Genomic DNA, 23220 nt, shown 5'->3' with positions numbered 1-23220 from the left:
TTCACCTAATCATAGTAACAACAGGTATGGCAGTCAACAGTCACAGAACACTCTCCCCTGCCATTTTTCTCATGGAATGGTACAGTGTGTCCTAAGTGTGTCTTTACGCAACTCTGAAACAGCCAGGAAACATGCTTTTGTGAACCTGGGAATTGGGCCTTTATGGTAAAAGCTGTATTTTCCACCTGTGGAAGCTAGATAACTGCAGCCTCAGAGCTGCCAGGAAAACACATGGATTCATTTTTCTTTTTATTACAACAACATCTTTGATCAAGTTATTGAGTTTTCTGAAAGAAACAGGGTGCAGGCTACTTCTTGCTCAGAAGTCACCAGACAGTACTTTTTCATCTAATCAGGGAAACAACAGGTATGGCAGTCAACAATCACAGAACGCTCTCCCTTGACCTCTTTTCTCATGGACTGGTACAGTGTTTCCTAGGTGTGTTTTTACAAAGCTCTGAAAATGAAGGGAAACATGCTTCTTTGAACCTGGTTATTGGGGCCTGATGGCAAAATAAGTATTTCCCCACTGTGAAAGCTGAGTAGTTGTAGCCTAAAACCTGCTATAGAAACATATTGGTTCATTGTTCTCTTCATTACAGAAGCAGATTTGGTCTAGTTTTTGAGTATTCTGAAAATGATGAGCTGGTTTCCACTTCTTGCTGAAGTCATCTGACAGCACAGTTTCAGCACACACAGAACACTCTCCCCTGACGTTTCTTTCTCATGGAATGGCACAGTGCTTCCTAGGAGTGTCTTTACAAAGCTCAGAAAGCTCCAGGTTCGTGCTTCTATGAGCCTAGGAACTGAGGCCTGATGGCAAACCAAGAATATTCCCACTGTGAAAGCTGGAGAACTGCAGCATCAGTCCTGACAGAAAAACACTCTGGTTCTTTTCTCTCATCATTACACCAACATCTTTGGTCTAGTTTTTGAGTTTTCTGAAAGAAACAGGCTGCTTGCCACTTCTTGGTAGGAAGTCATCTGGAAGTACAGATTCACCTAATCAGGGTAACAACATGTAAGTCAGTCAACACTCACAGAACACTCTACTGTCATCTTTCCATATGATGGTACAATATGTCCTAAGTGTGTCTTTACACAACTCAGAAACTGCCAGGAAACATGCATTTGTGAATCTGCAAACAAACAAAAACAAGTAAAAGCTGTCTTTCCCACATTTATAAAATGGATAATTGCAGCCACAATCCTGCCAAGAAACAGACTGGTTCGTTTTTATCTTCATGATAACAACTTTGGTCAAGTTTTTGTGTTTTATGTAAGAAACAGGCTGCTTGCCCCTTCTTTCTGGGAAGTCATCTGACAGTTCAGTTACACCTAACCAGAGTAACGACAGGTTTGGCAGTCGACATTCACTCACAGACACTCCCCCCGGCTTCTTTTCTCACGGAATGACGTATTGCATCCTAGGAGCGTCTTCAAATAGCACCAAAACTACAGGGAACACTGCGTTTCTGTGAACCTGGAAATTGGGGTCTGACGGCAAAATCAGCACTTCCCCCAGTGAAAGCTGGACAGTTGCAGTATTAAACTTGCCAGAAACTCCCTGGTTTATTTTGCTCTCCCTTATAATAGCTTTGGTCATGATGACTTTGAGTTTTCTGAAACAAAAAGGATACTTCCAGCTTCTTGAGGGGAAGTCATCTGACAGAACAGTTTACCCTTATCAGAGTAACAACTGGTATGGTAGTCAACATTCACAGAACACTCCCCCCTGACACTTTTTCTCTTGGAATGATACAATAAGTCCTAGAAGTGTCTCACACAGCTCTGAAACTGCAGGGAAACATGTTTTTGTGAACCTGGGCATTGGGGCCTAATGGCAAAAGAAGTGTATTTACCCAGTGAAATCTGGGTAGTTTCAGCCTCATGCTTGCCAGAAAAACATACTTCTTCATTTTCCTTTTCATTTCAACCACATCTTTGGTCATGATTTTGAGTTTTCTGAAACAAAAAGCAGGCTTCTGACTTCTTGCTGGGAAGTCATCTGACAGTACCTAATCAGAGTAACAACAAGAATGGCAGTCAACACTCACAAAACACCCTACCCCCTGACATTTTTTTTTTCTCTCATGGAATGATACAGTGTTTCCTAGGAGTGTCTTTACAAAGCTCTGAAAACGTAGGGCGACATGTTTTTATGAACCTGGGAATTGGGGTCTGATGGCAAAAGAAGTATATGCCCATTGTTGAGGCTTGAGAGTTGCAGATGAACCTGCCATAAAAACACGTTGGTTCATTTCTCTGTTCATTGCCAACATTTGCTGGATCATAGAAAAAGCAAGGGAATTCCACTTGCTTGGAGAGGCAACCCACTCCAGTATTCTTGCCTAGAAAACCCCATGGACGGAAGATCCTAGAGGGCTACAAGAGTCGAACACGACTGGAGCGACTTTGCATGGTTATTTCCCTTCCCCCAGATCAGTTAGGCTGTTAATACCCCAGAAAATTAGGCTCCTGTTAACTAGTTTCTTCTAAGAGCAGGCCTTGTTAAGAACAGGATGCTCTGGTGTATTTCAAAATGGTCCACCCACTCCTCTCCAGGTCAGAAACACATTTTCCCCCAGGATTTACCATAAGAGCTTGGTCAAGCTCCTAGTGGTGAATCTCATGAAACTGTGGGAACTCTCCAAAGATTTGGTCTTCTGGGGTTTTTAACTCTCAAAGTTGTTCACACTGAGCCTCCTGCAATTCATCGATTACAGTTCAGTGTTCACAAATAAGGCGGTTTCTATTCATGAGTCTTTGCTCTCCTAAGTTGAGACTTTCTGAATTCATCTGTCTGTGTCGCTAATCTTGAGGACAGGCAGTGACTTGTTCCCCCATGTCTTATGGACCCAAGAATAGTTTTTGAGTTTTCAGTCTCTTCAGTTTTTTATTTATTGTTAGGATGAAGTGGCAACTTCTAAGCTCCTTATTAGCAGAACTAGAAATTTGGAATTTTAGTTTGTTCATTTTTACTTATGACTAGTGCTTCTGATATAGTTTAACAGCTCACCTATTGAACAACATCTGGATTGATTCATTTCGATTTATTTATTTGTTCATGAGCAAATAAAACCTCTATGAACATTCACCTACAGGGGTTTGTGTGAACATAAATTGTATGTTCATTTTGATTTATTTATTTGTTCATGAACAAATAAAACCTCTATGAACATTCACCTACAGGGGTTTGTGTGAACATAAATTCTCATTTCCCTGGGATAAATGTCCAAAGGGTGCAGTTGATGGGTAATTGCACGTTCAGTTTTATAAGAAAGTGCCAAACTGTTTTCTAGAGTCATTGTAATCTTTATGTGTGTGTGCACAGTGAAATGATCACTTACTTAATATCTATCACCACATAGTAAATTTTTCTTGTGATAGAACTTTTAATATTTATTCTTTCAGCAACTTTCAAATATACAACAAAGTCTTAACAATAGTCATCATGCTCTATGTTACATCCCTTTGACTTATTTATAACTGGAGTTTGTACATTTTGGTCACCTTCACTCATTTTTGCCACCCCCCACAGCTGGAAACCACCAATCTCGTCTCTCTATTCTCTATATTTATGGGTTTAATTTTGTTTTTTAGACTCCACATATAAGTGAGATCATGCAGTATTTGTTTTCCTGTCTGATTTATTCATTTAGCATAAATGCACTCCAGGTCCACTCATAATGTTACAAATGGCAATATTTCCTTTTATGATGACTGAATAATATTCCATTGTGTGTGCACACGTGCACGTGAGTATGCTGTTGTTGTTCAGTCATCAAGTTGGACTCTTTGCAACCCCACGGACTACAGCTAGACTTCCCTGTCCCTCACCATCTTGTGAAGTTTGTTCACGTCTATTGAGTTGGTGATGTCTTCAACCATCTCATGCTGTGTTGCCCATTTCTCCTCCTGCCCTCAATCTTTCCCAGCATTTTAGGTTTTTTCTTTTTTTTTTCAATGAGTCAGCTCTTCACATCCAGTGGCCAAACCTTCAGCATCAGTCTTTCCAATGAATATTCAGGACTGATTTCCTTTAGGACTGACTGGTTTGACCTCCTTGCTGTTCAAAGGACTCTGAAGTCTTCTTCAGCACCATGATTTGAAAGCATCAGTTCTTTGGCACTCAGCCTTCTTTATGGTCTAACTCTGACATCCATACATGATTATTGGAAAAACCCTAACTTTTACTATGTGGATCTTCTTTTATTTTTTTAATTGAAGGATAATTGCTTTATAGAATTTTGTTGTTTTCTGTCAAACCTCAACATGAATCAGCCATAGGTATACATATATCCCCTCCCTTTTGAACCTTCCTCCCACCTTTTGCCCCTTCCCACCCCTCTAAATTGATAGAGACCCTGTTTGAGTTTCCTAAGCCATACAGCAAATGCCCGTTGGGTATCTGTTTTACATACGGTAATGTAAGTTTCCATGCTACTCTTGCTGTCGGGAGCTGCGTTAGGCATTAGTGACAAAATGGATGCATGGCCCTAAACCCCCTCCCTTTTTTCCGCAGGCACGGACCTGGAATGAAGCAGTTAGGCTTTGTGATTCTGACTTGTTTTTTCCTTTCCTTGGCTGAGTTGACTGAAGAGAATATTAAGGTGCTTATTGTTTTTGAGAGAAGCACGAGAAGGCATAAAGCCTTCTGCAGCTGTGCTAAAAGAATAGTACATAAAGTTAATCACTGACATTTGTTCAAGGACTTTTACAAAAAAATGTTCCAGGGTGAGCACACAGGCCGCAGCTTGAGGCCATGGGAGGGATTGCTATCTGAAGCCCATTTGTGAAAAAAGTGTTTATGGCAAAGGAGTTTGCTGAATTGAGGGCTTAGGAATAATTAAAATAGTTAGAAGCTAAAGATTTAAGGATTAATGTAATATTAGCATATTCTACTATAGCTTATAGAAATTAGGGACTTTAGAGATATTATTAGCAAGAAGCCCTTTCTAAGAAATAGTGAGCTTAGGATACTAGGGGCAAATGGACTTAGAAAGATAAGAATTAAACTGAGGAATGTGGTATGCAGCCCAGACATTAGCATGAGTTACAGTGTATTCACAAGGACACATGAGAAAAAGTAGATGAGAAAATTGCTGAGAAAGGCACTCCTTTAGAGGGGCAACAATGATTTTTGGAGAAAAATAAATCTGGGTCAATGGGAACTAAAAATATCAAACCTCTGACCTAATGCTTTTGTAAAAGTACAAAAGAGAATCATAAGCTTGAAATAAACAGGCAGTCCAAGCAAAATGAGAGGCTGCCTCAGTTTCTCGCCGACACTGCTCATCCCTTCAGGTTGAATCCCTGGCTGCTGGAGCTGGACTCCGGCATCTTGCCATACATCTCACCCTCTCCTCCCTTCACCCCATGTCCATAAGTCTATTCTCTGTCTGTTTTTCCACTGCTGCCCTTAAAAATAAATTTTTCAGTACCATATTTGTAGATTCTGTATATATGCATTAGAATATGATATTTATCTTACTCTTTCTGACTCATTTCACTCTGTATAATAGGTTCTAGGTTCATCTACTTCATCAGAACTGACTCAAATGCGTTCCTTTTTGTGGCTGAATAATATTCCATTGTGTGTATATACCACAACTTCTTTATCCATTCATCTGTTGATGGACATCTAGGTTGCTTCCATGTTCTCTGTGGTCAGAGAAGATGCAGAAAATTGAAATCATATATATATACAAGACTTCAATTTTCTTAGATTTACTGAATTTTCTTAAATTGATATGATTTTAATTTTCTTAAATTTACTGAATTTTTGTGACCCAAGATGTGGTCTATCTTAGAGAATGTTCCATGTGCACTTGAGAAGAAGGTGTATTCTTCTGCATTTGGATGGAATGTCCTGAAGATATCAATGAGATCCAACTCATTTAACATATCATTTAAGACTTGTGTTTCCTTATTAATTTTTTGTTTTGATGATCTATCCATTGGTGTGAGTGGGGTGTTAAAGTCTCCTACTATTATTGTGTTACTGTCAATTTCTCATTTTATATCTGTTCGTGTATGTCTTATGTTTTGAGGTGCTCCTAAGTTGGGTGCATAGATATTTACAGTTGTTATGTTTTCTTTTTGGATTGATCCCTTGATCATTATGTAGTGTCCTTCTTTGTCTCTTGTAATCTTCTTTATTTTAAGGTCTATTTTGTCTGATATGAGGATTGTTACTCCAGCTTTCTTTTGCTCCCCATTTGCATGGAATATATTTTTCCACCCTCTCACTTTCAGTCTATATGTGTCTTTAAGTCTGAAGTGGGTTTCTTGTAAACAGTATATATACAGGTCTTGTTTTTGTATTCATTCAGCCAGTCTGTGTCTTTTGGTTGAAGCATTTAATCCATTTACATTTAAAGCAATTATTGATATATATGTTCCTATTGCCATTTTCTAATTGTTTGGGGTTGATTTTGTAGATCTTTTTTCTTCTGTTGTATTTCTTGACGATATAAATCCATTTAACATTTGTTGTAAAGGTGGTTGGGTGGTACTGAATTCTCTTAACTGTTGCTTGTCTGCAAAGCTTTTGATTTCTCCATCAATTTTGAATGAGATCCTTGCCAGGTACTGTAATCTTGGTTGTAGATTTCCCCCTTTTAATACTTTAAATATATCCTGCCATTCCCTTCTTGCCTGCAGAGTTTCTGCTGAAAGACCAGCTGTTAAGTGTATGGGGCTTCCCTTGTATTTTACTTGTCATTTCTCCTTACTGCTTTTAATATTCTTTCTTTGTGTTTAGTCTTTGTTAGTTTGATTTGTATGTGTCTTGGAATGTTTCTCCTTGGGTTTATCCTGTATGGGACTCTTTGTGCCTCTTGTACTTGATTGCCTATTTCCTTTTCCATGTTGGGGAAATTTTCAAGTATAGTCTTTTCAACAATTTTCTCATACCCTTTCTTTTTCTCTTCTTCTTCTGGGACCTGTATAAATCGACTATTGGTGTGTTTGATGTGGTCCTAGAGTTCTCTGAAACTGTCCTCAGCTCTTTTCATTCTTTTCACTTTAGTCTGCTCTTCAGAAGTTGTTTACACCATTTTATCTTCCAGCTCACTGATTCATTCTTCTGCTTCAGATACTCTGCTATTGATTCTGTCTAGAATATTTTTAATTTCAGAAATTGTGTTGTTTGTCTCTGTATGCTTATTCTTTAATTCTTCTAGGTCTTTGTTAATTGATTCTTGCATTTTCTCCATTTTGTTTTTCAAGGTTTTTGATCATCTTTACTATCATTATTCTGAATTCTTTTTCAGGTAAGTTTCCTATTTCCTCTTCATTTATTTGGACTTCTGTGTTTCTAGTTTGTTCCTTCATTTGTGCAGTATTTCTCTGCCTTTTCATATATTTTTTAAAGTTATTGTGTTTGAGGTCTCCTTTCCCCAGGCTTTAAGGAAAGATGAATTCTTTCCTTGAAGAAGGTTGTATTCTTTATTCCTTTTGGTTTCTGCTTTCCTAAGGTTGGTCCAGTGGTTTGTGTGAGCTTCTTATAGGGTGAGATTTGTGCTGTTTTTCCTCTGATGGGCAAGGCTGAGTGAGGTGGTACTCCTGTCTGCTGATGATTGGGTTTGTATTTTTGTTTTGTTTGTTGTTTAGATGAGGCATCCTGCACAGGGTGCTACTGGTGGTTGGCTGATGTTGGGTCTTGTATTCAAGTGCTTTCCTTTGTGTGAGTTCTCACTATGTGATACTCCCTAGGGTTAGTTCCCTAGTAGTCTAGGGTGTTGGAGTCAGTGCTCCCACTCCAAAGGTTCAGGGGTTTGATCTCTGGTCAGGAATGAGGATTCCACAAGTGGTTTGTTATGGCATTAAGGGAGAGTGAAACAAATATCCAAAAATGAGAAACCAAAGATGAACTCCAGACAAATGGCATGTACAAAATCAGGCAAATAATAATTAAAATAATGGAATATACACAGGTACATATACACCCATGAAAAAAGTGAAAGCAGTCCAACAAAAATAAAGTACAGTAGATTGATCCAGTGAAATCAAAAATTATACTTACCAGTTAAGAACAAAACTAACTTAAGCACAAACTGGAAAACAAAAGGAAAGCAAAGTGCCAAGTGGGGAATAAAGCAATGAAAACAAAACTAACAAATATGTTGAGTGGAAAGGAAAGAAAGAAAGAGTAGATATGCAAAGTTAAATAGAGGTAGATGAAAAAGATTTATATACATTAAAGATTAATTCAAGGGGAAAAGAACAGTAGGAAAGGAAAATGAAGGAATAAATGTAGAAAAAGTATAATAGGTTTTAAAAATTAAAACTTATAAAAGGAGAAAAGAGAAAAAAAATGGAAGAAGAAAAAAGGGAAAAAACAGGAAAACTTCACAGAACTGCAAAAGTTCAGTGTAGAGGCAGAGGTTTATAACAATAAAAAGTGTGACTGAATATATACATTTACATATACACCCATAAGCAAAATCAAAACAGCTGAAAAAATATTAAGTACAATAGATTGACCCAGCAAGCAAAAGAAACAAAAAATTATACCTACCAAAACAAAACTAATTAAAGCACAAACTGGAAAACAAAACTAAAGCAAGGTGCCAATTGGGGAATAATGCAATGAAAATAAAACTAACAAATATGTTGAGAGGAAAGGAGAGAAAGAAAAGAAAGAAATAGATATGCAAAGTAAAATAGAGGTAGATATTTATATACATTAAAGATTAACTGCAAGGGGAAAATAACAGTAATAAAAGCAAACAAAGGAATAAATGTAGAAAAAATAATAATAGGTATAAAAGTTAAAATTAAGAAAAGAGAAAAGAAGAAAAGAGGAAAACTCCCCAGAACTGCAAAAGCCCAACCTAGAGGCAGAGGTTTATGACAATAAAAAATGTGACTGAGGAAAAAGAAAGGAATAAAAAAAAAGCTGAAAAGCTTAACTGGATATCTTAGTGCCAATAAAATCGACAACTACAATGAGGGGTCAGGGGGGTGCAGAGAAAAAAACCCAAAAGAATCTACAGAACAAGTCAAAAAATAAGAATAATAAATATTTCTCTTGAGTCACTGCTGTCAGTCCTTTCTCGTGCTGCAAATCATAGTCCACCTCACCTCACTAGGATGCCCTCCAACATTGTGCTGATCTCTGGACCTGCTGTGGGGGCTGCTGAGATTCTAGTCTGGTCCTACTTCTGTGTGTTCTTGCCTCCAATGTCCAGAGCTATCAGAGCTAGTGTGTTTTCTTTTGCGGGAGCTCTCAGTGTCCTTTTATATATTCCATAGATATAGAGTTTGCCTATTTGATTGTGTGGATTTAATCTGAAGCTTGTACAGCTGGTGGGAAGGTTTTGGGTCTTCTTCCTTAGCCACACTACCCCTGGGTTTCAACTGTGGTTTTATTTCCACCTCTCCATGTGGGTCGTCCAGTGGGGTTTGTTCCTGAGGCTGCCGTGGAGGGCTTGGGTCTGTCCCTGTGAGGGCCAGATGTGGAGATGGTGCAACTGCTTGGGTCGCAGGGGTTCTGGCAGCACCAGGTACTCAGGGGAGTTGGCGGATAGGGGAGCAGGAAATACAGTGCTCTAGAAGGGTATGGCAACCAGTTTTGGCCAATACGCTCCAGTATTCTTGCCTGGAGAATCCCCCTCTCTGACAGAGAAGCCTGGCAGGCCACAGTCTACAGGGTTGCAAAGAGCCGGACAGGACCAAAGTGACCCTGTGCACATAAACACAAGACTTAATTATTATTATTATTTTGCGTGTGGTAGCTCTGCCCCAGTGAGAGTTGAGCGTGAAGGTGGTGCAGTTGCTTGGCTTGCAGGGACCCTGGCAGCACCAAGTGTGCAGGGACACAAACTGCCTCCGTGGCAGGAGTTATGGCCCTGTCAGTCTTTTCTCGAGCCTCTTGTAGCTGGCTATCAGAAGGCCTCTTTGGCCAGTCTTTCTCCATAGCTCCGCCTGGTCAGGCACTTAGAGGGAATCCCTTGCCTGGGGTCCCTCTCTGTTGTTCTACATGTCAGGCACATAGAGGCCCTCCCGCCCCTGACTGGGGTCCTACTCCATAGACCCCATCAGGGACTCAAAGGGGCACCCTGGGTGGGGTCCTACTCTGTAGTTCAGTGCCTCAGGTGTTTGATGGGCCAGCCTCTCTATTGTTCAACTGCCAATGCTGGCGTGTGGAGAGAGGCTATGGTGATGGCTCTACATTCTGTGAGTGACTCAGCAGTATTGCCTTGCTCCCATGGCTGCCCAGCTTTCCTTTGCAGGCATTTCCCACCACGATCTCCCCCTTCATATCCCCTTGATCCGTCTCTGCACAGTCAACAGCAGCTCTCGAACTGGGTTTGCTCCACAATCCCTAAACTCCAGCTCCCAGCTGCTGCGCCTTCTAGGGTACCCGCGTCCCTGTCCAGGGTATGTATGGCTGTGGCAAGGACTGTCTGATTCTCATTCCGTTTAGGCTGCCACAGATCAGCTGTTTCACTTAAATGTTTCTCCTCTGACTCAGACAGTTGCCCCACTGTGGGGATCGGACCCCTGCTTCCATTCCCCCACCTGCTGAGGATATGTCCACTCCTACTAACACTCCTATTTTTTCCCCTAGTTCCTTCATCCTACTGAGTTTTGCGTGGTTCTATATAAGATTTTCCACTGGTCAGGTCCTCCTGTATGCTTTCAGCTGGTGTTCTGTATGCACTTCTGTGTCTGAAGGTGTATTCCTGATGTATCCATGGAGAGAGATGTATTCCACCTCCACCTACTCCTCCATCTGTTCCCCCTCATCTTTAACTGTACAAAAAATAAACAAATTAACTTTATTACTACTTCAGTCCTTATGTTGATTGTTTATAAAAATATCAGTTTGAAATACATTATTGAAAGTGAATACACAATAAATAGAAAATAAGGATGCATGGTGCTGTAGACATATAAACCAACTTATCTTGATCTATTGCCCACTGCTGTAAGCAAAATTTGACATGGATTCAGCACTACTGACTCAGCAGTCAGAGTATCAGGGTGAGGGTTTCGAACTATGAGAAAAGTAGCTTAAAACTCTGGACCAAAAAAACCCTCTGGATCACTCACGAAAAGGAAAAAAAAAAATTGTTGTTTATCTGGAAGTTAACCTTAGTATAATACTGAATTATCTACTACTACCTATAGGGACAATTTAAAAATAAGAAAAGTGTCAGGGAACCTTCACTAACAGTATTTTTAAGTCAGTTTTTCTTTTTTTTTTTTTTTAAATATCTGGTTATTACTCAAATATCCTAAGCCATGAGGCAGGCCCTAAGGCAATAAATTACAAATAGTCTGAAATTAATAACTTAAATGTGACATGGTTAATACAGTATACACTGCATGAGTATCTCAACCAACCTCTTTTAGGTGAGGTAATAATTAAAAGGTTTAAATTTACAGTTTCAATTTCTGCTCAAATGAATGATGTCAGTATTCTAGCAACAGTGACGACATCCTATTATTGTAAATATGCTAACATACATACTTCTCTAAATTATACTTGATTGAATTCTATGTACATGTGGTTCCATATTCCAAGTGTAAATTTTCAACGGTATGGGTTTATAATCAAAGCTGAGTTCGACATATGCTTTCTGACTTCTGAAAGCAAATGATGAAAACACTTCCTAAAAGTGAATAAACTAGATACAAGTAGGTGACCATTTCATTTTCTCTTTACACGTGATGAATTTCATGAAACATCATTTCCTGAGGTATGTTTGTTTCTGGAACATACAGCTTACATGCTCTTCTTTCAAAGGCAGCCACCATCTACTTTACAACTTCATTGAAAAAATATTGTGGCAAGCTGAGAGTGTAGAAGTGAGCAAAATTCAAAAGAAATTGAAAAATCCAAAGTACAAGTTCTTGGGTAGCCAGGAAGACCTGGGTGAAAATGCCAAATCGTCTCCAAATGATTGAAGAGCTTCCCATCAGTACAGGATACCTTCACCAAATGTGGTTTCACCAAGGTTACTACTGATGTACTGCACTTCAATACAGGTGGAAATTCAATTTCTAATCGTGTTTTACAGTATTCAGATTTCCTTGATATTATATCTGATTTTTTGCACCAAAGAACAAAATGCTTGTAATTCTCCATTTCATCATACATTTCCTGCATAGAATAACCTACAATTCTCCTTTCTGAATATTCTTTTGTTTATTAATGGTGCAGCAATTCTGAAGAAGGTTTTTGCGTTTATCTTCTTAGGCAAAATTGAGGTATGTAGTGGAAGAGTTCTGCTCATCAGTATACCACAGGAAGCTAACTGACATTCCTCACAGGCATTGCGCTAGAGCGAGGGTTCTGGCGGCTGTGCTGACTTTGGAAGGCATCCCGAGACCACCTTTGGGCTCTCTTACCTGTCTGAGGTGCCATGATCATCTTAGTGAAGCCCGTCACCAGTAAGCCGGGACCAGGCCCCAATTATCATCTTTTCAAGTGAATTTTGGTCTCTTAAAAACTCTGAAAGAATATTTTTTGTGTTTTTAATGGCAGGAAAGTAGATTTTAAATCTATTTAGACAAAGGCTTTTTGATTCTTATATAATTATAAAGCAACAGCCATACAACAGAAAATTCACAATTTTATCTTTGCTGATATCCTAAACTCTCAAGTTTGAAACCAGCAATTGGCGAGACTTAGAACTTCCCTAAGTGAAATTTTGGCAGCTTGTCACACTGATAGAAAAGTCAGGCTAGAACAAGGAAGACTCAATCACTCTTACACAACAGAAGAGGACAATGCTGTCTTCTAAAATTACTATGGTCAGAAAAGAAAATAGATGAATGTACTTTTTAAGCTCTTACCACTCTTCCCTTTTACTCTTCTTTTTATTTACTGTTCAAGAATTTTGGTATGCAGATATTTAAAAATGCCCATTGTCACAAAATTGTTTTTTTTTTTTTTTAAAGTTCTAATAGAATCAAGCAATGCTCTGCATTAGCCCTAACTGTGAAAACCACTGTCTAACCACTGTCATCTAGTGGTCATATTTTAGAACACAATGATTCTACTCATTATTACCTTCTTTCCAAGACAAGTAACAGCTTTATAAAAATGGCCATGATGACCATTAATGCAGCTATACACACATAAACCATAAAAAAATCCCCAAATAGCTAAAATACTGAAGTACCCTAATACATCTAATGCATCTTAATATTTTGTAATACATTTATCTTTACCTGTTCATGTTCTTGAGCATTATAAATGATTCAACTTAAAGAAGCTAATCTCAGGCAGAGTTGAAAAGAAAATTCCAATTAATACTTAAGTATGAACAGACTAATAATCTCCACATTACCTCACCTCTGCCCTCAAATATCATAGGGTTGTTCATAACATTTTTACAAGTTATGTTCCCTTTTAAAATTTTAGAAAATATAAGCCTTTTTATTCTTCTTAGCCCAAATGACCAAAATATAAAATAAAGTTATTAGAACTAAAATAATTACAGCCAGTATTAGAGATCAATGTATTTTAGTATCCCAAAGACAAACATGCACAGTTACTCTTAGTTGATACATAAGACATTTGAGAGTCACTGCAGAGAACCTCATAGCTCAGGCCATTCCAGTGGAGCTGCACTGGTAATAGGAGTGAGATAGAAGATTTCTGGGCTCAACATCAAGGAGGATCAGGCAAACACATAAACATTAAAAATAAAAAGAAAGGAGGAAAAGTTTTCAAACACAAGCAAGCTAGAAAGAGACAGGGAGACCTAGCCAAGATGGTCATTCCCTCTGACTTAATCACAGAACTGAGAAAGAAAAAAGCTAAAAAGAATAAAATCCAAGCTCCATAGCTTTGTATGGGAAATGATATAGCATACTCTCAGAGCCAGAATATAAGGAATTAAGACACAAGGGAGGAAGTGAAGGGGCTTCTCTTTCCATCACAGTTCAGTTCAGTTCAGTGCAGTCGCTCAGTCGTGTCCGACTCTTTTTGACCCCATGAATCGCAGCACTCCAGGCCTCCCTGTCCATCACCAACTCCCGGAGTTCACTCAAATTCATGTCCATCGAGGCAGTGATGCCATCCAGCCATCTCATCCTCTGTCGTCCCCTTCTCCTCTTGCCCCCAATCCCTCCCAGCATCAGAGTCTTTTCCAAAGAGTCAACTCTTCGCATGAGGTGGCCAAAGTACTGGAGTTTCAGCTTTAGTATCATTCCTTCCAAAGAAATCCCAGGACTGATCTCCTTCAGAATGGACTGGTTGGATCTCCTTGCCATCCAAGGGACTCTCATGAGTCTTCTCCAACACCACAGTTCAAAAGCATCAATTTTTCAGCGCTCAGCTTTCTTCACAGTCCAACTCTCACATCCACACATGACCACTGGAAAAACCATAGCTTTGACTAGCCGGACCTTTGTTGGCAAAGTAATGTCTCTGCTTTTCAATATGCTATCTACGTTGGTCATAACTTTTTTTCCAAGGAGTAAGCGTCTTTTAATTTCATGGCTTCAGTCACCATCTGCAGTGATTTTGGAGCCTAAAACAACAAAGTCTGACACTGTTTCCCCATCTATTTCCCATGAAATGATGGGACCAGATGCCATGATCTTAGTTTTCTGAATGTTGAGCTTTAAGCCAACTTTTCCACTTTCCTCTTTCACTTTCATCAAGAGGCTTTTTAATTAACCCTCTTTGCAATTCTGAGATGCCAGTTGGAGAGAAGTGGGTAATGCTGCTATGAGGTGAAACATCTATGGTTCCACTGCACTGGGAAATGAGACTCCTACTTGGCCTCCTCATGCCACTGAGGCAGGAGACAAAGTTGCTGCGAGTGAGGGGAAAGGAGAGCTATGTCCAGAACTCTAGGGATTCTCTGAGATAGTTCTTAGTACTCCATGCCTAGTAACAAGATTACTGAAAAATTACAGGTACCAATGATAATGATGATGATGGTGGTACAACTACTGAGGGTGCAGATCCGTTAGTAATTCAGATCTTGGTTACCTGTCAGAAAACACCAACAAGCTGAAGTTCTATCGAAGGTCAAGGAAATGGAATGGGTAGAAGCAGAAGTTTTAAATATTAGCCAATTCTAGAAAAAATCTACTTCTGTATCATTGACTATGCCAAAACCTTTGACTGTGTGGATCACAACAAACTGGAAAATTCTGAAAGAGGTGGGAATACCAGACCATCTTACCTGCCTCCTGAGAAATCTGTATGCAGGTCAAGAAGCAACAGTTAGAACCAGACATGGAACAAGGGACTGGTTCAAAATTGGGAAAGGAGTACATTGAGGCTGTATATTGTCACCTTGCTTAATTAACTTATATGCAGAGTACATCAGCAAAATGCCAGGCTGGATGGAGCACAAGCTGGAATCAAGATTGCTGGGAGAAATATCAATAACCTCAGATATGCAGATGACACCACTCTTATGGCAGAAAGTGAAGAGGAACTAAAAAGTCTCTTGATGAATATAAAAGAAGACAGTGAAAAAGTTGAGTTAAATCATAACATTCAAAAAACAAAGATCATGGATATGGTTCCATCACTTCATGGCAAATAGATAGAGAAACAAAGCAAACAGTGACAGACTTCATTTTCTTGGGCTCCAAAATCACTGCAGATGGTGACTGCAGCCATGAAATTAAGATGCTTGTCCTTGGAAGAAAAGCTATGACTAACCTAAACAGCATATTAAAAAGCAGAGACATTACTTTGCCAACAAACGTCTGTCTAGTCAAAGCTACGGTTTTTCTAGTAGTCATGTATGGATGTGAGAGTTGGACTATAAAGAAACCTAAGTACTGAAGAATTGATGCTTTTGAACTGTGGTGTTGGAGAAGACTCTTGAGAACCCCTTGGACTGCAAGGAGATCCAACCAGTCCAGTCCTGAATATTCATTGGAAGGACTGATGCTGAAGCACCAATACTTTCACCATCTGATGCAAAGAACTGACTCATTGTCAAAGTCCCTGATACTGGGAAAAATTGAAGGCAGGAGGAGAAGGGGATGACAGAGGATGAGATGGTTGGACGGCATCAGTGACTCGATGGACATGAGTTCGAGCAAGCTCTGGGAATTGATGATGGACAGGGGAAGTCTGATGTGCTGCAGTCCATGGGACTGCAAAGAGTCAGACATAACTGAGTGACTGAACTGAACCGAAGGTCACGTGACCAGTCACAGAAGCGAGGACAGGACAGGTGACTATCATCTCCTTCCTTTTGCTGGTGTGTGTGTACATGTAGAGTTAGCATTTTCTTCTCTTCTGATTTTATACAAGTTTTATTGCAGGTTAATTATACCTTTTGCTAAAAGAATTTTCAAATGGGACTATGATTATTTGGGGATTGAGAAGTAATCAACATAGTTCAGTGACAGATAACTCACTACTAAGATTTTGTGCCTCCTAATTTTGTGGACAGGGCGGATGCATCCCTTGCAAATAAGAGTTACATCTCATTAAATAGAAGAACGGAGTTTGTTGGTGGCCACACAGGAGCTCACACCAGTTGTAGCAACCAGTGATTCAGTTACGGTCTTTCAGTTCCAACTTGCCCTTTAGTTGGCATGCCCATTCTGTTTTTGTCAGCTCATATGTTAGCTCTACCAATGGAGGGTGCTTAGAAGGAGGCTGCAAACTGAAGAGGAAGGGGCACTGACTGACTCCCTCCTGTCTTCTCATTTCTCATAGCTTCATACCAACAATTTCTTTACCCTGGCAAAGGTAGTTCCTTCCCATAGCAGCAGTTAAATCCAGTTTTCAGTTTTCTCATCATGGACAGAACCCCGGGTACACTGTATCACCTCCATACACACCTTACTTCCAGGCCTAGAAACACCATCAGTTGTTCTTTGAAGATGTCTGAGACCCAACCACATGGAGAATCTTCCCTAAGATTTTAATAATTCGAATTTGTTCCCTTTGTTCCCTCATTCTGGATAAACTACAGTTGTTAATCCCGTGATACATGCTTCTCAGACTGTGGTCCCAGAATCAGCAACATCAGCACGTCTTGGGAACTGGTTAGAAATGCAGATTTTCTAGCACTATCCAACCTGCTGAGTCAGTGACTCAGATAGTGTGAGCAGAAATCTGTGTTTAACAAGCACTCCAGTTGACCTTGATGCATGTTGAAATTTGAGAGCCACTACCCACTGCCTTAGAGTTCTCGCTTCACTCTTTTGGTTGCCTAGTTAACAGTATAGTTAACTACTCCTTATATTAAATTCTCTGTTCAAATACCTGGTGTGGGGTAACTTAATACTGTAGTGTTCTATCAAATGTTTAAAGTACTATCAACACTAATTCTTTTTAAACTCTTTCAAAAACAGAAGAGAAGGAAACATTTTCTATGAAACCAGCATTACCAAAGCTGGAAAGACATCATTAGAAAAGTCCAATACTCTTTGTTAATATAGATGAAAAAATCTTTAAAAAGTAAAAAATGTGCACGGTATCCAGCAACATATTAAAGATTATGACCAAGTGGGATAATTACTGGGAATTATCCCAGTAATTTAAGAGTGGATCGACGTATGAAAACCAACCAATGTAATACACTACAATAATAGAATGAAGAATAAAATACCACAATCATCTCAATGCAGAAAAAAACATTTGACAGAATCCAACATCCTTTTATCATAAAACAAAACTAAACAAATAACAAACAAAAACTCCACTCAAAAAACAAAGGGGAACGTCCCACAACATGATAAAGGTTGTCTATTAAAAAATCTGTAACTAATATACTCAAAGGTGAAGAGCTGAAAGCTTTCCTCCTAAGATAAAGAAGACAGAAAGCAAAGATATACTGGAAGTTCTAGTCAGAAAATCAGGCAAGAAAAATAAATAAAAGACATCCAAACTGGAAAGGAAAACTACCTACTTGGAGATAACATGATCCTTAAGACAGAAAATTCTTAAGAGTAACACACACATACACACACACAAACCCAAAACTACTGGAGCCAATAAATTCAACAAAGTTTCAGGATACACAATCAACACACAAAAATCAGATGCATTTTATACATGAGAAATGAAGTCTAAAAGTGAAATTAAATGTAAAGACACCCCATGTTCATGGTTAGGAAGGCATAATGTTATTAAGATTATTATCTTACTACACCCAAAATGATCTACAAGTTCAGTTCAATCCTTAGTACGATACTGATAGCTTATGGCGGTGATCTCCAAAGATTTTTCTTCAGGATCAGGGACCAGGCTTGATCACTCAGAGCTTTTTTGTGGCAAAAGTTTTACTGCAGTGAAAAAAGGCAGAAAGCTTCTGACATAAGACATCAGAAGGGGGACAGAGAATGCCCCCTCACTAGTGTTAGCAAGACAGCTATATACTTTTTCAGTTGGTTATTAACAATAAATCAAAAGAATGTCTCAAGTTTGTAAAGGTTCTACCAGAACCACTCCCAGAATTTACATTTTAAGATGACAGGATTAGTCAGAAGGTTCTTAAGAGAAACATGTCCTCAAGCAAGACACCTTGTTGTTATATAATCATTGGTACAGAGTTTAAGGAAAAACATATCCCTAAGTAAGATGAATTGTTTTTTGTTGTATAATCATTAGCTCTGGGCTTAAACAAAAAAATGTTTCATGTGACTAACATCAAGGAATGTAGGAAAAAAAAGTTTGTCCTTTTCTCCTCCTGGGGACCCCCAGACTTCTTATCAATCTACCTAAGAATTAACTCTTTCAATACCAACTACCTTCCCCTCCCTAAAATGGAAAAGCTGGTTTTACAATTCCTGAGGAATTTCAAGGGACACCGACTAGTCAATAAACCTTTAAAAAGAACAAAGTTGGAGAACTCATACATTCTGATCTAAAAACTCAATATGATAAAGCTACAGTAATCAAAACTGTGTGCTACTGCCATTAGGATAGAAAAAATAGACCAAGAGACAAGAAAGCTCAAAAATAGACCCATACATCATTGTTCACTTAATTTTCAATAGGGGGTGCCAAGACAATTCAGTGGGGAAAGAATCTCTTCAACAAATGATGCTCAGTCACTAAATACTCACGTGCAAAAAAGAATGACACTGAAATCCTACCTCACACCACATACAAAAGTAAGTTCAAGAAAGGCCAAAGAACTAAATGTGAAAATGCAAACTATAAAACTCTTTTAGAGGAAGAAAACATATTAATTCATAACCTTGGACTTGATAGGACACCAAACAAAGCACCAAAAAGAAAAAAAAAAACTGATAAACTGGACTTTATCAACACTAAAACTTTTGTGCATCAAGATACAATCAAGAAAGTGAAAAGAGAGCCCACACAATGGGAGAAATTCACAAATTATACATTTGATCAAGAGTACTGTGTCCAGTGGGTACTGTGGAAGTGAGAAATAGATTTAAAGGACTAGATGTGATAGACAGAGTGCCTGATGAACTATGGACAGAGGTTCGTGACATTGTACACGAGACAGGAATCAAAATCATCCCCAGAAAAAGAAATGCAAAAAAGCAAAATGGCTGTCTGAGGAGGCCTTACAAATAGCTGTGAAAAGACAGGAAGTGAAAAGCAAAGGAGAAAAGGCAAGATATACCCATTTGAATGCAGAATTCCAAAGAACAGCAAGGAGAGATAAGAAAGCCTTCCTCAGCGATCAATGATCAATTTGATCAATGCTGATCGCGATCAAAGAATTAGAGGAAAACAATAGAATGGGAAAGACTAGAGAACACTTCAAGAAAATTAAGATACCAAGGGAACTTTTCATGCAAAGATGGGCTCAATAAAGGACAGAAATGGTAGGGACCTAACAGAAGCAGAAGATATTAAGAAGAGGTGGCAAGAATACACAGAACTGTACAAAAAAGATCTTCACGACCCAGATAATTACAATGGTGTGATCACTCACCTAGAGCCAGACATCCTGGAAGGCAAGTGGGCCTTAGGAAGCATCACTATGAACAAAACTAGTGGAGGTGATGGAATTCCAGTTGAGCTATTTCAAATCCTGAAAGATGATGCTGTGAAAGAGCTGCATTCAAAGTACCAGCAAATTTGGAAAACTCAGCAGTGGCTATAGGACTGGAAAAGGTCAGTTTTCATTCCAATCCCAAAGAATGCCCAAACTACCGCACAATTGCACTCATCTCACACGCTAGTAAAGTAATGCTCAAAATTCTCCAAGCGAGGCTTTAGCAATACATGAATCGTGAACTTCCAGATGTTCAAGCTGGCTTTAGAAAAGGCAGAGGAACCAGAGATCAAATTGCCAACATCTGCTGGATCATGGAAAAAGCAAGAGAGTTCCAGAAAAACACCTATTTCTGCCTTATTGACTATGCCAAAGCCTTTGACTGTGTGGATCACAACAAACTGTGGAAAATTCTGAAAGTGATGGGAATACCAGACCACCTGACTTGCCTCTTGAGAAACCTGTATGCAGATCAGGAAGCAACAGTTAGAACTGGACATGGAACAACAGATTGGTTCCAAATAGGAAGAGGAGTATCTCAAGGCTGTGTATTGTCACCCTGCTTATTTAACTTATATGCAGAGTACATCATGAGAAAACGCTGGACTGGATGAAGCACAAGCTGGAATCAAGACTGTCGGGAGAAATATCAATAACCTGATATACAGATGACACCACCCTTATGGCAGAAAGTGAAGAATTAAAGAGCCTCTTGATGAAAGTGAAAGAGGAGAGTGAAAAAGTTGGCTTAAAGCTCAACATTCAGAAAACGAAGATCATGGTATCCGGTCCCATCACTTCATGGCAAATAGATGGGGAAACAGTGTCAGACTTTATTTTTCTGGGCTCCAAAATCACTGTGGATGGTGATTGCAGCCATGAAATTAAAAGATGCTTACTCCTTGGAAGGAAAGTTATGACCAACCTAGACAGCATATTGAAAAGCAGAGACATTATTTTGCCAATAAAGTTCCGTCTAGTCAAAGCTATGGTTTTTCCAGTGGTCATGTATGGATGTGAGAGTTGGACTATAAAGAAAGCTGAGTGCCAAAGAATTGATGCTTTTGAACAGTGATGTTGGAGAAGACTCTCGAGAGTCCCTTGGACTGCAAGGAGGTCCAACCAGTCTATCCTAAAGGAGATCAGTCCTGGGTGTTCATTGGTAGGACTGATGTTGAAGCTGAAATTCCAGTACTTTGGCCACCTGATGTGAAGAGCTGACTTATTTGAAAAGACCCGGATGCTGGGAAAGGTTGGGGACAGGAGGAGAAGGGGACGATAGAGGATGAGATGGTTGGATGGCATCACCGACTCAATGGACATGGGTTTGGGTGGACTCTGGGAGTTGGTGATGGATAGGGAGGCCTGGCGTGCTGTGGTTCATGAGGTTGCAAAGAGTAGGACACAACTGAGTGACTGAACTGTACTGAACTGTGTCCAGAATTTATAAAGAACTCTTACAACTCAACAATAGAAGAGTCATCCTGATTCAAAAATAGGCAAAGGATTTGAATAGACATTTCTTTAAAAAGAAAAAAAAAGAATATATATATATATATAAATGGCAAATAAGGACACAAAAAAATGCTCAGTACGATTAGTCATTATGGAAATGCAAATCAAAACCATGAGATACCGCTCTAAACCCACTAGAATGTCTACAAACAGTGGCAACAAAACAGAAATTAACAAGTATTGGTAAAGAAATACAGAAATGAAGCTCTCCGACATTACAGATAGGACAGTAAAATGTGGAGCTGATGTGTCAGTTCCTCAAATGGTTAAATAGTACTAAAGTGAAAGTGAAGTCGCTCAGTCGTGTCCGACCCTCAGTGACCCCACGGACTGCCGCCTTCCAGGCTCCTCCATCCATGGGATTTTCCAGGCAAGAGTACTGGAGTGGGGTGCCACTGCCTTCTCCACTAAATGACCTAGTAATTCTACTCCCTGATATATACCTAACAGGATATGCTCACCAAAAAACATGGACAAGAATGTTCACAGAGAGTTAATATTCATATTAAAAGTGAAAACCATCCAAATACCAAATGATATTATCAACTGATAAATGAATAAAGGAAAATTCCATTTTGTGCATTTGGTATATGCACAAAATAGAATATTCACCCTCAAAAGGGAATAAAATTTGACACATGATACAACATGGATGAACCTTGAAAACATGGTATGTAAAAGAAGCCAGACACAAAATGTCACATACTGTATGATTCCATTTATATGAAACATTCAAAATAGGCAAATCTACAGACACAGAAAGTATATTACTGGTTTTCAGGGGATGGGCATGGGGAAATTGGTAGTGATTGCTAATGGGGATGGGGTCTACCTTTTGGGATGATGGAAATGTTCTGGAATTGATGCTAATAGTTGCACAACTTTGTGAATGAACTAAACGTCACTGAACTGTACACTGTAGAATGGTTAAAATGGTGACTTCTATCTCAATTTAAAAAATCTACCTAAGTTTTAAAAAAATTGTGACAAGATATACCTAATAATAAAATGGATCATTTTAACCATTTTTAGGTTAGTTCAATGGCATTGAGTACATTTACATTGTTGTGCAACCAGCCTCACCATCCATCTCCAGAATTTTTCTTGCAAATCTTTGCAACTCCATGGACTGTAGCCCGCAAGGGTCCTCTCTGTCCCTGGGATTTTCCAGCCAAGATACTGGAGTGGGTTGCCATTTCCTTCCCCAGATCTTCCCGACCCAGAGATCAAGCCCATATTTCCTGAATCTCCTGAATTGCAGATACATTCTTTACCACTGAGCCACAGGGAAAGCCCAAAACTGAAAATCTATCCATTACATAATAACTTTCCACTTCCATTTCCCCCAAGTCCTGGCAACCACTACTTTCTGTGTGAATTTGACTAGATATTTCATATAAGTGGAATCATACAGTTTTTTTCCTTTTGTGACAAAAGTATGCATCCTGCTTATTTCACTTAGCATAACATTAAGGTTCATCCATGTTATAACATGTGTTAGAATCCTTTTAAAGGCTGAATAATATTCCATTTTTGTATATACCATATTTTCTTCATCTACCCACCCAACAATGTACACTTGAGTTCTTCCACCTTTTGGCTACTGTGAATAATGCTGCTAATAAACATGGGTGTACAAGTAACTGTTTGTATCCCTGCTTTTTGAAAAATTTTTAAAAAGTTGTGAACTCATTTTGAAGATTGTGAAATGAAACTAATTTTGAAAATACACATATCTTTTGCATTAGCTTAAGGACTAAAAACTTATTTTAGC

The 23220-nt window shown here is 39.0% G+C and overlaps 1 pseudogene; it reads right to left on the bottom strand.

Annotated features, from left to right (window-relative positions):
* Window positions 1-8137: 8137 nt before the first annotated feature.
* LOC133252367 (coenzyme Q-binding protein COQ10 homolog B, mitochondrial-like) lies at window positions 8138-23199 on the bottom strand (annotated as a pseudogene).
* Between the last annotated feature and the right edge of the window lie 21 nt (window positions 23200-23220).

This window comes from Bos javanicus, chromosome 8 (genome assembly GCF_032452875.1).
Source record: "Bos javanicus breed banteng chromosome 8, ARS-OSU_banteng_1.0, whole genome shotgun sequence".
NCBI classification, from domain to species: Eukaryota; Metazoa; Chordata; class Mammalia; order Artiodactyla; family Bovidae; genus Bos; species Bos javanicus.
This window is presented reverse-complemented; position numbering and strand designations above follow the sequence as displayed.